Source organism: Dermochelys coriacea, chromosome 15 (assembly GCF_009764565.3).
Source record: "Dermochelys coriacea isolate rDerCor1 chromosome 15, rDerCor1.pri.v4, whole genome shotgun sequence".
Lineage (NCBI taxonomy): Eukaryota > Metazoa > Chordata > Testudines > Dermochelyidae > Dermochelys > Dermochelys coriacea.
In genome coordinates, this window is record NC_050082.1 from 1,430,344 (window position 1) to 1,441,833 (window position 11,490).

At 46.3% G+C, this 11,490-nt stretch overlaps 1 long non-coding RNA gene across 1 annotated transcript; it reads left to right on the forward strand.

Moving 5' to 3' along the window:
* Nucleotides 1-2,100: 2,100 nt before the first annotated feature.
* On the forward strand, nt 2,101-10,763 carry LOC119843870. The gene is made up of 3 exons (XR_005289074.1): nt 2,101-2,223; nt 9,424-9,474; nt 9,574-10,763. It is a non-coding gene; the product is annotated as an uncharacterized LOC119843870 (long non-coding RNA).
* Nucleotides 10,764-11,490: the final 727 nt, after the last annotated feature.

Sequence of the window (11,490 nt, forward strand, 5' to 3'; positions counted from 1 at the left end):
TTCCGATATATTTTGTACCTTGGTATTACTATGTCCCATTGATTATCCACATTCCACCAGGTTTCTGTGACGCCTGTTATATCAATATCCTCATTTAATACTAGGCACTCTAGTTCACTCATCTTATTATTTAGGCTTCTAGCACTGGTATATAAACATTTTAAAAACTTGTCATTTTTTGGCTGTCCCTGATTGCATGATGTAATTGAATGGGACTTTTTTTCATTTGACTGTTTCTCATCAGATCCTCCCTGTATTTTATCATTTTCCATCCTCTCCTCCTTATTAGGACATAGGGAATCTCCATTTATAGATCCTCAGACATGTCGGCTGCTTCTGGGAGTCGTGTAGAGCCATGGCAGGCAGGGAGCCTGCTTTAGCCCCACTGCGCCACCAACCAGGAGCTGTCTGAAGTAAGTGCCACCCAGCTGGAGCCCAAACTCCCACTCGTACCCCAAACCTCCTGCCCCATGTCAGAACCCTCCCACACCCTAATTCCCTCCCAGAGCCCACACCCAAAACCCCCTGCCCCAGGTTGGAACCCCCTCCCACACCCTAATTCCCTCCCAGATCCTGAACCCCCACCTGCACCCCGAATCCACTGTCCCAGGTCAGAACCCCCTCCCACACCATAACTCCTTCCCAGAGCCTGTACACTGAACCCTCTGCCCCAGGTCAGAACCCCCTTCCACATCCAAACTCCCTCCCAAAGCCCGCACCCCACATCCCATCCCATCCCACACCCCAACCCTCTACCCAAGCCCTGAGCCCCTCCCGGAGTCCACACCCCACACCCCCCCCAACCACAACCCCCATCCTAGCCCTGAGCCCCCTCCCACACTCCAAACCCCTTGGTCCCACCCCTAGCTGAAGCCCACACCCCCTGCCAACACCCTCAGCTGAAGATGCATCCAGCCAGAGCTTGCACTGTCTTCAGCCCAGGGTCCTTGTCTCCCCTTAAATCTCCTGCTCCCCTGTTCCTCACTGTGCAGTCAGGAGAATGCCAGCTGCCAGGCCAGGAGATGGTGTGTTCAAGTTCTGCCCTTACAATAATAAGTGAGTGCTTCTTGTCTGCAAAGTGCCTTGCAAACATGAATTAGCTGGTCTGTGACTTGAGCTCATCTCTAGTGTTGACTCGGCAGTGTGAACTTGGTGCTGCCAGGTGCTGAGTCCCTCCGACCTGTGCTAATCCTCCTCCACTCCCTTTGAAGTTGAGGGTCACTCAGCATCTCCTAGTATTGGCCCCCCTTAAAGATGTCATCCTTTGTAGGAGACTTTAAATAAGGGTCATTGTGGAGTATTTTATCTTCCAGCTCAGCAGAACTGAGCAGCAGGGACCTCCTTTTCACAGGACTTGAAGATGCTGCTCTCAAAGAGCTTTACAAAAGAACTTCCTCCATGTCACAGTTGGGGAAACTGAGGCACAGAGTGGGGCCGTGGCTTGCCCAGCGTCACACAGCAGGTCAGCGACAGAGCCAGAAGTAGAATTTCTCTTTTTTCCCAGTCCAGTGCTCTAGCCCCAGTCCTCCCAAGAACCTGTTAGACACTGCAAAGAGCTGGGGGCGAGTCTGATGTTCTGGATGGCATGACCTCTCTCACTACAAGAGTCCCTGGATCTGATTCTCCTGATTTCTCATTCAATGTCTGGGGATGTGCATTTCTTTGAGCTCACACCATCAGAGGCTTTTATCTTTTATCTTTATCTCTTATCTTTTATCTTTTACCCTGCCTTGCTAGCCCCTTCATTCCTGAGTTCTTTTAATCATAACAGCCTGCATTAGTGGCTCCTAGCAACTAGGAGGTTAACTTACTGATTTCCAGATCATTTTGGGTTGCTTCTCTGGTCTGAAATATGAGGACAGAGCTAGGACTTTGTCTCCTCTGGGCCAGACTGAGGCCTGGTGTAAGTGGGGTGAGCCCCTAGAGTGGCACAGGTATACACTTGCCCCTCTGAACCCCTGTGATGGGGTGCACTTGTCCCCCACTGGCCAAAAAGGGGTTAACCCCACACTCTGTGGAGATGAAGCCCCACCCCCTCACCTCTGTTGGGCACTCTCCAACCAGAGCACTGGTATAAAAGGGAGCGACTCAGTTCAGTCTGGGTAGACTGCTGAGGAGGGAGGATGCACCTGGCAGGCTCCAGTCTGGGAGCTGCGGAAGCCCCTGACCTGGAAGCCAGAGGTGCTGTGACCCAGGCAGATATGCAAGCAGCGATGGATCCAGGTAAGATCGTAGCTGCTGGGAGCTGCACATGATGAGGAGCCCAGAGTCCCTGGAGATGCCTGGACCACTGCATCAGAGACAGGGTAGGAAGTATCCCAGGGAGACTAGTCATTGTGCAGAGTGGCATCAGCATGTTTCAGCCCCTCTGACTGGAGCTCACTCACTACTGCCAGGGCTCTGGGCTGGGATGTGGTGCAATAGAGAGGGCCCAGCTGCCATGCCCCCCAGGTGGTGGCCCACTTCTCTGACTGGCCGCTAGGCAACATGGCCCTGTAGAGAAGAGCAGCTTTGTTGACTCTGGCAAACAAGCCACACAGCCTTGTGGAGAAGGGCAGCCATACTGACTGGCCATTGGACCACTCTTCCTGGAGGGAGAGGGCAGACATAGTGATGTTGGCCACCTAGCACCACGAGTTTGGGTGGCTGTATAGACTTTGGCCTAGAGGCACTATTGCCCTGAAGGTAAGGGTAGTCAGGCAGATGTAACCATGGGGCTATAATGCCTGTGCCCTACCCCAGGGGGACAGAGTTCACTTTCCCCATGACACTTTCCCACATATTAAGTTGGCTGGTGGTGGGGCAGCTCTGCATGTGGTCACCATGATGGCTTGTGATTTCTCATGGCCAGATCCCCATGTCCAGTATGGGGCTCTCAGGCACTGGAGCTCTTGTTCCTGGGAGCAGAATCTCCTTGTTGGCCACCAAATAGTATGAACAGAGCAACTCTCCCCAAAGTAGAGCCATTCTGGGCTGGACTTTCTCCCTCTGCAATTCTGAAGGCTCTAGCTCTGCTCGAGGGGTGTCAGCATGGGGACATCCCCTTTGCCATGACAGCGCCTGACAGTCATCAGCAGCCAAGGGACATTGCTGAGGAGTTTCAGACAGGAGGCTGCCCCAAGCTGGTCTGTGTTGTCCAGAGGGAGGTGGCTGGAGTTGCGTGAGTGCTCTGGTTAGGAATCAGACCTTCTCCCCCCCCCACCACCATTCCTTTCCCTCACCATGAGCCAGTCTGACAGGCACTGCTGTGAGTCTATCAGATGTACCCCATGCCAGGTGGCTTATACTGGCGATCACAGAGTAGGCATTGGGCCAGCTCTTGACCCCTAAGTGGGGAGATCTAGCAGCTGGCAACCTGGCTTCCCTGATGCAAGGATTAGGAAGCTTCCAGCATAGGTAAGACAAGGAACAGGCTTCCTCTGGGGAAATCCTGCTATGTTTGTCATGCAGACCATGGGGTGAATCCTGCTGCAGACACAGTGTAGTGCAATATAGTGATGCTCCAAGCCTGAGATTTGCAAGGTGCCTAAGGGAGTGAGGTGCCTAATCCACTGGAATTCAGTGGGATTCAGGCATCCAAATCCCTTAAGCACTTCTGAACCATGAGAATGATTAAAGGCTCAGAAAACTTGCCTTATAGGGATAGGCTCCAGGAGCTCAAGCTATTTAGCTTAACACAGAGCAGGCAAAGGGGTGACTTGATCCAGGTCTGTAAGTACCTACATGGGGAACAAATATTTAATATCAGGCTTTTCAGTCTCACAGACAAAGGTCTAACACAGTCCAATAGCTGGAAGCTGAAGCTAGACAAATTCAGACTGGAAATAAGGGGCAAATGTGGCACAGTGAGGTTAAGCCACCATTAGAGCAATTTACCATGAGTTGCGGGGGATTCTCCATCACTGGCCATTTAAAAATCAAAACTGGATGTCTTTTTCTAACAGATCTGCTTCAGTTCAAACAGGAATGATTTCAGGGCAGGCCTCTGGCCTGTGTGATGCAGGTGCTCAGATTAGATGATCACAGTGCTCCTGTCTGGCCTTGGAATCTGTGAATCTAAGAAAATCCCAGCCCACTGGTCCCCAAAGTAATTTTAAGTTTCGTAAATGTGCCAGAACCAGCATCAGAACCAGATTAAATCAGGATCATAGACTCATAGATATTAAGGTCAGAAGGGACCATTATGATCATCTAGTCTGACCTCCTGCACAATGCAGGCCATAGAATCTCACCCACCCACTCCTGCAATAAACATCTCACCTGTCTGAGCTATTGAAGTCCTCAAATCATGGTTTAAAGACTTCAAGGTGCAGAGAATCCTCCAGCAAGTGACCTGTGCCCCACACTGCAGAGGAAGGCGAAAAACCCCTAGGGCCTCTTCCAATCTGTCCTGGAGGAAAAGTCCTTCCCGACCCCAAATATGGCAATCAGCTAAACCCTGAGTATATGGGCAAGATTCACCAGCCAGATACCCAGGAAAGAATTCTCTGTAGTAACTCAGATCCCACCCCATCTAACATCCCATCACAGGCCATTGGGCCTATTTACCATGAATAGTTAAAGATCAATTAATTGCCAAAATCATGTTATCCCATCATACCATCTCCTCCATAAATTTATCAAGTTTATTCTTGAAGCCAGATAGGTCTTTTGCCCCCACTGCTTCCCTTGGAAGGCTGTTCCAGAACTTCACTCCTCTGATGGTTAGAAACCTTTGTCTAATTTCAAGTCTAAACTTCCTGATGGCCAGTTTATATCCATTTGTTCTTGTGTCCACATTGATACTCAGATTAAATAATTCCTCTCCCTCTCCTGTATTTATCCCTCTGATATATTTATAGAGAGCAATCCTATCTCCCCTCAACCTTCTTTTAGTTAGGCTAAACAAGCCAAGCTCCTTAAGTCTCCTTTCATAAGACAAGTTTTCCATTCCTCGGATCATCCTAGTAGCCCTTCTCTGTACTTGTTCCAGTTTGAATTCATCCATCTTAAACATGGGAGACCAGAACTGCACACAATATTCCAGATAGGGTCTCACCAGTGCCTTTTACAACGGTACTAACACCTTCTTATCTCTACTGGAAATACCTCGTCTGATGCATCCCAAGACCGCATTTGCTTTTTTCACAGCCATATCACATTGGCAGCTCATAGTCATCCTGTGGTCACCCAACACTCCAGAAATTCTAGGCTGGCTGGCAGCTCTAATGTGTGCTGGTACTAATGTGTGCTCCCCATGCCCTAGGAGGGATATGGCTAAGGATTTCTTCTCATAGATTTCAGAGTAGCAGCCGTGTTAGTCTGTATTCGCAAAAAGAAAAGGAGTACTTGTGGCACTTTAGAGACTAACAAATTTATTAGAGCATAAGCTTTCGTGAGCTATAGCTCACTTCATTTTTTTCCACCAAATGCATCCGATGAAGTGAGCTGTAGCTCACGAAAGCTTATGCTCAAATTTGTTAGTCTCTGAGGTGCCACAAGTACTCCTTTTCTTTTGGCGCATACAGACTAACACGGCTGCTACTCTGAAACTTCTCCATGATGGATACAGAAGAAAAACTTGGTGTACATGACAGGAGCACCCAGTTCCAAAATAACAGGAAGCAGCCACACACACAAGCTGCTGCTCCTTGACCTGCTCACCAGCCCAGATCTGTGACCGCAGACAGACACACCAGATTTACCACCACTTTGGCTTCTTGGCTTCCCATGCTGTCTCCGGTAACTCTCCGCCTGTGTAAGTGTATGGGAACATGGGCGTATGAATGTGGTGAATGTGAATATGAATGTGGTGTATAAATAAGCTCCTTCCCTTTTCTGTCTGACCTAACAGCAGCATTGTAATAAAATTAATACAAGTGTGACCCTGAGTTGGTTTGTTTTTTTAAGGGAACAGAGGTAACAAACAACCCAAAAGGGTTAAAAAAAGAAGTAGATAAGTTACTGGAGGATTGGTCCATCAATGGCTATTAGCCAGGATGGGCAGGGATGATATCCCTAGCCTCTGCCAGAAGCCGGGAATGGGCAACAAGGGATGGATCACTTGATGATGACCTGCTCTGTTCATTCCCTCTGGGGCACCTGGCATTGGCCACTGTTGGTAGATAGGATACTGGGCTGGATGGACCTTTGGTCTGACCCAGTATGGCTGTTCTTTTGTTAAAACTGTATTAACACAGGAGAGATGGAGGGTGAAATTGACAAAAAGATTTGAGTGGCCAAGTTCTATCACCAGCCTCCAGGCAGATCTGTCGTCAGTCTATCTGCTGCTAATCCTACACATCCAAATACAATTAATCTGCCCCCGAAATCCCGAGATTGATTTAAAAATCACAAGATTAAAATATACATTTTTGATTTTTATTTGCCTTCTCATGTTTGAACCTTTAGGACAGGGCTCTCAACCCCGAGGGGTATGCAGAGATCTTCCGGGGGTACATCAACTCATCTAGATATTTGCCTAGTTTTACAACAGGCTACATAAAAAGTACTAGCAAAGTCAGTACAAACTAAAATTTCATATAGACAATGATTTTTTAATACTGCTCCATATAATATAGTGAAATATAAGTAAAATATTTATATTCCAATTGATTTTTTTTTATAATTGTATGGTAAAGAGAATGCAAGTAATTTTTCAGTAATAGTGTGCTGTGATACTTTTTTGTATTTTTTTATTTCTGATTTTGTAAGCAAGTAGTTTTTTAAATGAGGTGAAACTTGGGGTACACAAGACAAATCAGACTCCTGAAGGGGATACAGTAGTCTGGAAAGGTTGAAAGCTGCTGCTTTAGGATTTCAAGTTTTTTCTCCACAGCCATGAGGGCTGAAAACTTACTTAAAAAGAAACAACAACAACAAAAAAACCTGAAACACTCAATCTAACATAACTCCAATAGATAAGAAAACCCCCAAATATAGTGAGACTTCCAAGAGTTGGCAACACACTTATTTATCTATTTTTTTATCTAATCACTATACATATCCTTCTATATATTTCTGTCTTATTTTTTTTACAAGACCACATTACCATGGTATCTAAGTACTAACTAGAATCAGCTGCTTAGTTTATTTTCATTGTTCAAACTGAGAAGAAAAGAGAGAAAACAAATAATGAGAAGGGAATTAGATTCTTAAAATCCCTTCAGCTTTAGTAATCCAAGGTGTTATTACCAAGAGAGGTGCAGACTTTTAAAACATATATTATTTTTAACCAGACAGGGTCCCCTTTAAACCATTGTTGTTCAAGGGAAATTTAATTTGCAAAACAATGTGTTTCTAGCTAAATGAGAACCTGGGCTGTGATTCCTGTTTGCAAGTCATTCTCCCCTGGCTCACAGCATGATCTGGGAATTCAATTAAAAATAAAGCGAATCCCATCACGGCAGACCCTGCCAAAGTCCAACAGCTCACAACTCAAATGTTCTCAGCTTACTTATGCATCTAGAATTTGTGGGGGATTCTACATTTGGTCTGGTGAGTTTTCCCCTCCCTGCTTCTGTGCCTGGCTTTTTTTTTTTTTTTTTTTTTTTGAAGCCTTAGCAAAAGTTCAGTCTGAGTTTGGTTCAAGGTTTAGATGGAAATTTGGAGGGGACAGTTCTTGTCTTTGCTATTAATGTTTGTCCATACACATGTCTGGGGAGGGGACAATATTAGCATGCCCCCTGGTCTAGAAGAGCCTATGCAGCCAATGTACAACAATACTCTCATTGTCTTCAACAATTTAAGGGCAACGTTAACCCCTGGTGTCTTCCCAGACTTCAACTTATGGACTGTGGTCTGGATCTCTCGCTCTCAGAACTTCCTGCCCCTCTTTAATGGAAGAGAGACTGCAGCTGGTGGATAACTGAGGAGTGCCTTGAACTGACCTGCTCATGAATGCAGGTTGCCCTGCTGACTCTGGCTGATACAGCCACCTGGGTTCCTTCCTGGAAAGCTGGTCCCACCTTCCCCTGGAAACACTGTGATTGAATAGAGGGTGTGGACACTGTACCTGGTGGCTGCCTGAGTCAACCACCAGGATCCCTTCTCTTTCCTACACAGTGACTTGATGACGTTCCGATGTTGAACCCAGCCAGCCGTTGCTTTGGCAAAATACTCCTTGTCTCCATCAGCTGCTGCATAGCAAATGGCAGGACAACCTCAGAAAAAAGGCTATCTGAAGCCAAACACAACAACTTCCTCCATCAACACTGATTCCGTTTCAGTGACTTTCTTGGTAGGAACATATTTTAAGAATGGAAGACTAATGAATTTGGAAGCCAGGAATGCTGCTACGTGGTGGCGATCATGTGGGTGTCAATCTTTAGTGGCATGACAAGATTGCCAGTGATGGACATCAACTGAATATACAACCAGACTGCCTTAAGCACTATGCCAGAGATCAATCCAGGTTCACTTGATTTGCAAGGAGACGATGTGTCTTTGGGATTTTCCATGATGATGATGGTCCATATGTCAGGTCTTAAACACCAAAGGGCATATAGTTTTATCAGGGATATGCCACTCCTTACTCCACTTTTGCTATAACAGTAGAGGCTGTGGCTGTGGTTTTCATATGTGTTTTGTATGCATCCCCAATGAACGCATCTTGAACTGACCCTAATGAAGGTCAATTCAAGATGTGTTCATCCCCTTCCTTTGTGGGCCATGGGGAGAATGGGATTTCCTTCAACAGCCTCATAAGACAATGACTATAATCAAATCTCATGCTTCAGGGCTTCAGATACTTGTCTGCAGGGGTCAGGAAAGATTTTTCTCGCCTGATGCCCAACTGACTGGCTATATTGTGGGGAATTTTTTCACCTTCCTCTGAAGCATCAGAGATTGGTCACAGCTGGAGATGAGACACTGGATGAGGTAGACCAGGGCTCTGAGATGCCACAGAGAATCTGTTCTCTTAGATGTCTGGCTGATGTGTCATGTTCAGCACCAAACTAATCACCAGACCTGGAGTCGGGAAGGAATCTTTCCTCAAGTCAGACTGGCAGGGATCATGGCTTTTTCACCTTCCTCTGCAGCATGGGGTATGGATTGCCTGCTATGATGATCTGGGTATATCTCACTTAATGAATTCTCTGCCATTGTGCAGGGGCCTTGGGCATTGGTGACACATTGGTGTCTCCTGTTCTCTGCCTGTAGCACACAAGTCTTCTGAAGGTTGAAATATTTGAATCTTACAAAAGTCCTTGAGCTCAATGTAGGGGTATTTGGGTGAAAGTTAATGGCCTGTGATATAGATGATCTAATGGTCCTTTCTGCCCTTACATTCTGAAGCTAAAACTGGGTTTGCACAGCATCTGGCACAAAGGGCCCCATTTGTGGTCAGAATCTCCAGGTGCTCCTATAATCGAAATGTGTAAATAATAATAAGGCCCATACAAAGTGAATTAACTCTGGGTCCCTCCTGCATTTCTGACCTAGGGAGCAGCCTCAGCCGGTGGAAGGAAGGAACCTCCAAGGAAACTCAAGCAGGTAAAAAAAAATGAGACAGAAAGGGAAAACACAGGCATGTGCCCACAGCCAGGGTGAGATACAATGCATATTAATACATTTACTTTGTCCTTGACAAAGGAAACTGAGGGATGGGCATGTGCAGAGACCTGTGAATTGCCCTGCTGGTGCCAGTTGGCCTCTTCAATGACCTCTGATCACAGGGTCCGGAAGCCACCAGACTGCAGCTTGATATTGGTCATCTTTCCACACCCCTGGTTGCATAGTATCCAGCAGTAGCTAAGAGAGGGCTGCCACTGTCTGCTGAGGCCTGCCAATAATCAACACTGGGAACTTTGTGTTGGCTGGAGGTCCAGGCCAGGTAAGCACCAGCCATGGGCTTGAGTCCTGAAGCTTGGATCCAAAGAGGGGTGGATGTGATGTCCTGGTAAGAATCCATTTCACATCGATGAGCCTGAGTGGCCAAGTTTGGATCCAGCTGCAGATGCAAAGTTCAAGGGAATTTGGATAGGGATTCTGGTTTGTGCCCATCTGAGATCAGCAATTTGATTCATCAGAATGACACCAATGGAGGTGGGTGGTGTAAATAGGTGGCCCCCATGCTAAGTGTGTGTTTCTGCAGAGCCCTAGCTTCCAGAAACAGCTGTCAGCAGTCCCCTGGCTCCAGGGGCTGATCAGTGAATGAGTTTGCCAGTCTGAGGATACCAAGATTGTAATGTAAGGAAACTCAGGTGAGTGGAGTTTCTGGAGAACTCAAAAGCACTGAAATTCTCTCTCTCAATGCAGCCCGCTTGCACAGTTTCAGCTTGAGCTCAGTTGTATTAAATGTGTGTTGCCTCTGGAACCTTAAAGTTGACCTGCCAAAGGACGTTCTACATATTGGGTTGCAGCCTTTTTTTGCTTCTTTATAGTGGATAAAACCCCAGAAGGACTGAAAGTGGTTGTTCAGAAAAAGTTTTGTCAGAAAACTCTTGACCAGTTTTAGAGGCAGAGAGCAGGGACCAAAAAAGGTGCAGTATGCTGAAAATTAAGGCATGATAGTTACAAAGTTTATATTGACCGCAAAAACACAATAGGAGCTGCTTGCAACTGCAGATATCTCAAACAAAGAAGATTGCTGCTACTTCTCGCTTCTGAACGTGGCCAGAAGTATCCCAGGAACAGCATTTCCAGATGGTATTTTCAGTCTGGCCAGAACCAGGAAGGGTGGAAGGAACTGTGAAATGAAACAGAATTCTTTGTAAAAGTAGAGCAGCACAAATGAAAATGAAATGGTGGTTTGATTTCATTTTAAATATGAATTAATTTTTCATTAATTAATTACTAGTATTCCCTGCAATGTCTCAAAGCTGCAGGGAAAGATTGAGTTTGAATTGGTCTGAGTTAGTTCTTAGGAATATGTAGGAACTTTAATAGTGGAGTATATGAGTGGAATACCTAAGTTCAGTGTTCTGTCTCTGAGAGTAACCAGTACCCAGATCCCTTAAAGGAAGGTGCAAGAAACCCTGCAATAGGCAGCTATGGGATAATCTGCTCCCTGGGAAGTTCCCTCCTGACCCCATAGACAGACAACAGCATAAGTCCTGAAGCATGATCATGATATGATTGCTCTCTATAAATATATCAGAAGGATAAATACCGGCGAGGAATTATTTAAGCTCAGTACCAATGTGGACACAAGAACAAATGGATATAATCTGGATCCTGCCTCCAACTCAGCAGGGTGTAACTCCCTTACTCTCCTCCCAGATAAATTTACTTGGTGGTGCCTCCACCCTCCTGGCAGGGCCAGCATGGCAGCTTGGAAGGAACATTCTAACCACAGGGTAGCCCTGAGTTACTTGCCAGCTAATTGGAGACTCCCAAGGAATAACACAACCACACCCAATATACTCAGCAGAGTAATTGTACGAAACAGGAAGTAAATATGAGATAACAGAGTAAACCAAAACTGTCAGGGTCACCAGAGGCCTCCCTACATTGATATACCCATGAACTTCCCCAAAAGTCCCAGTCATGAGACCTGGTAGCAGGAGT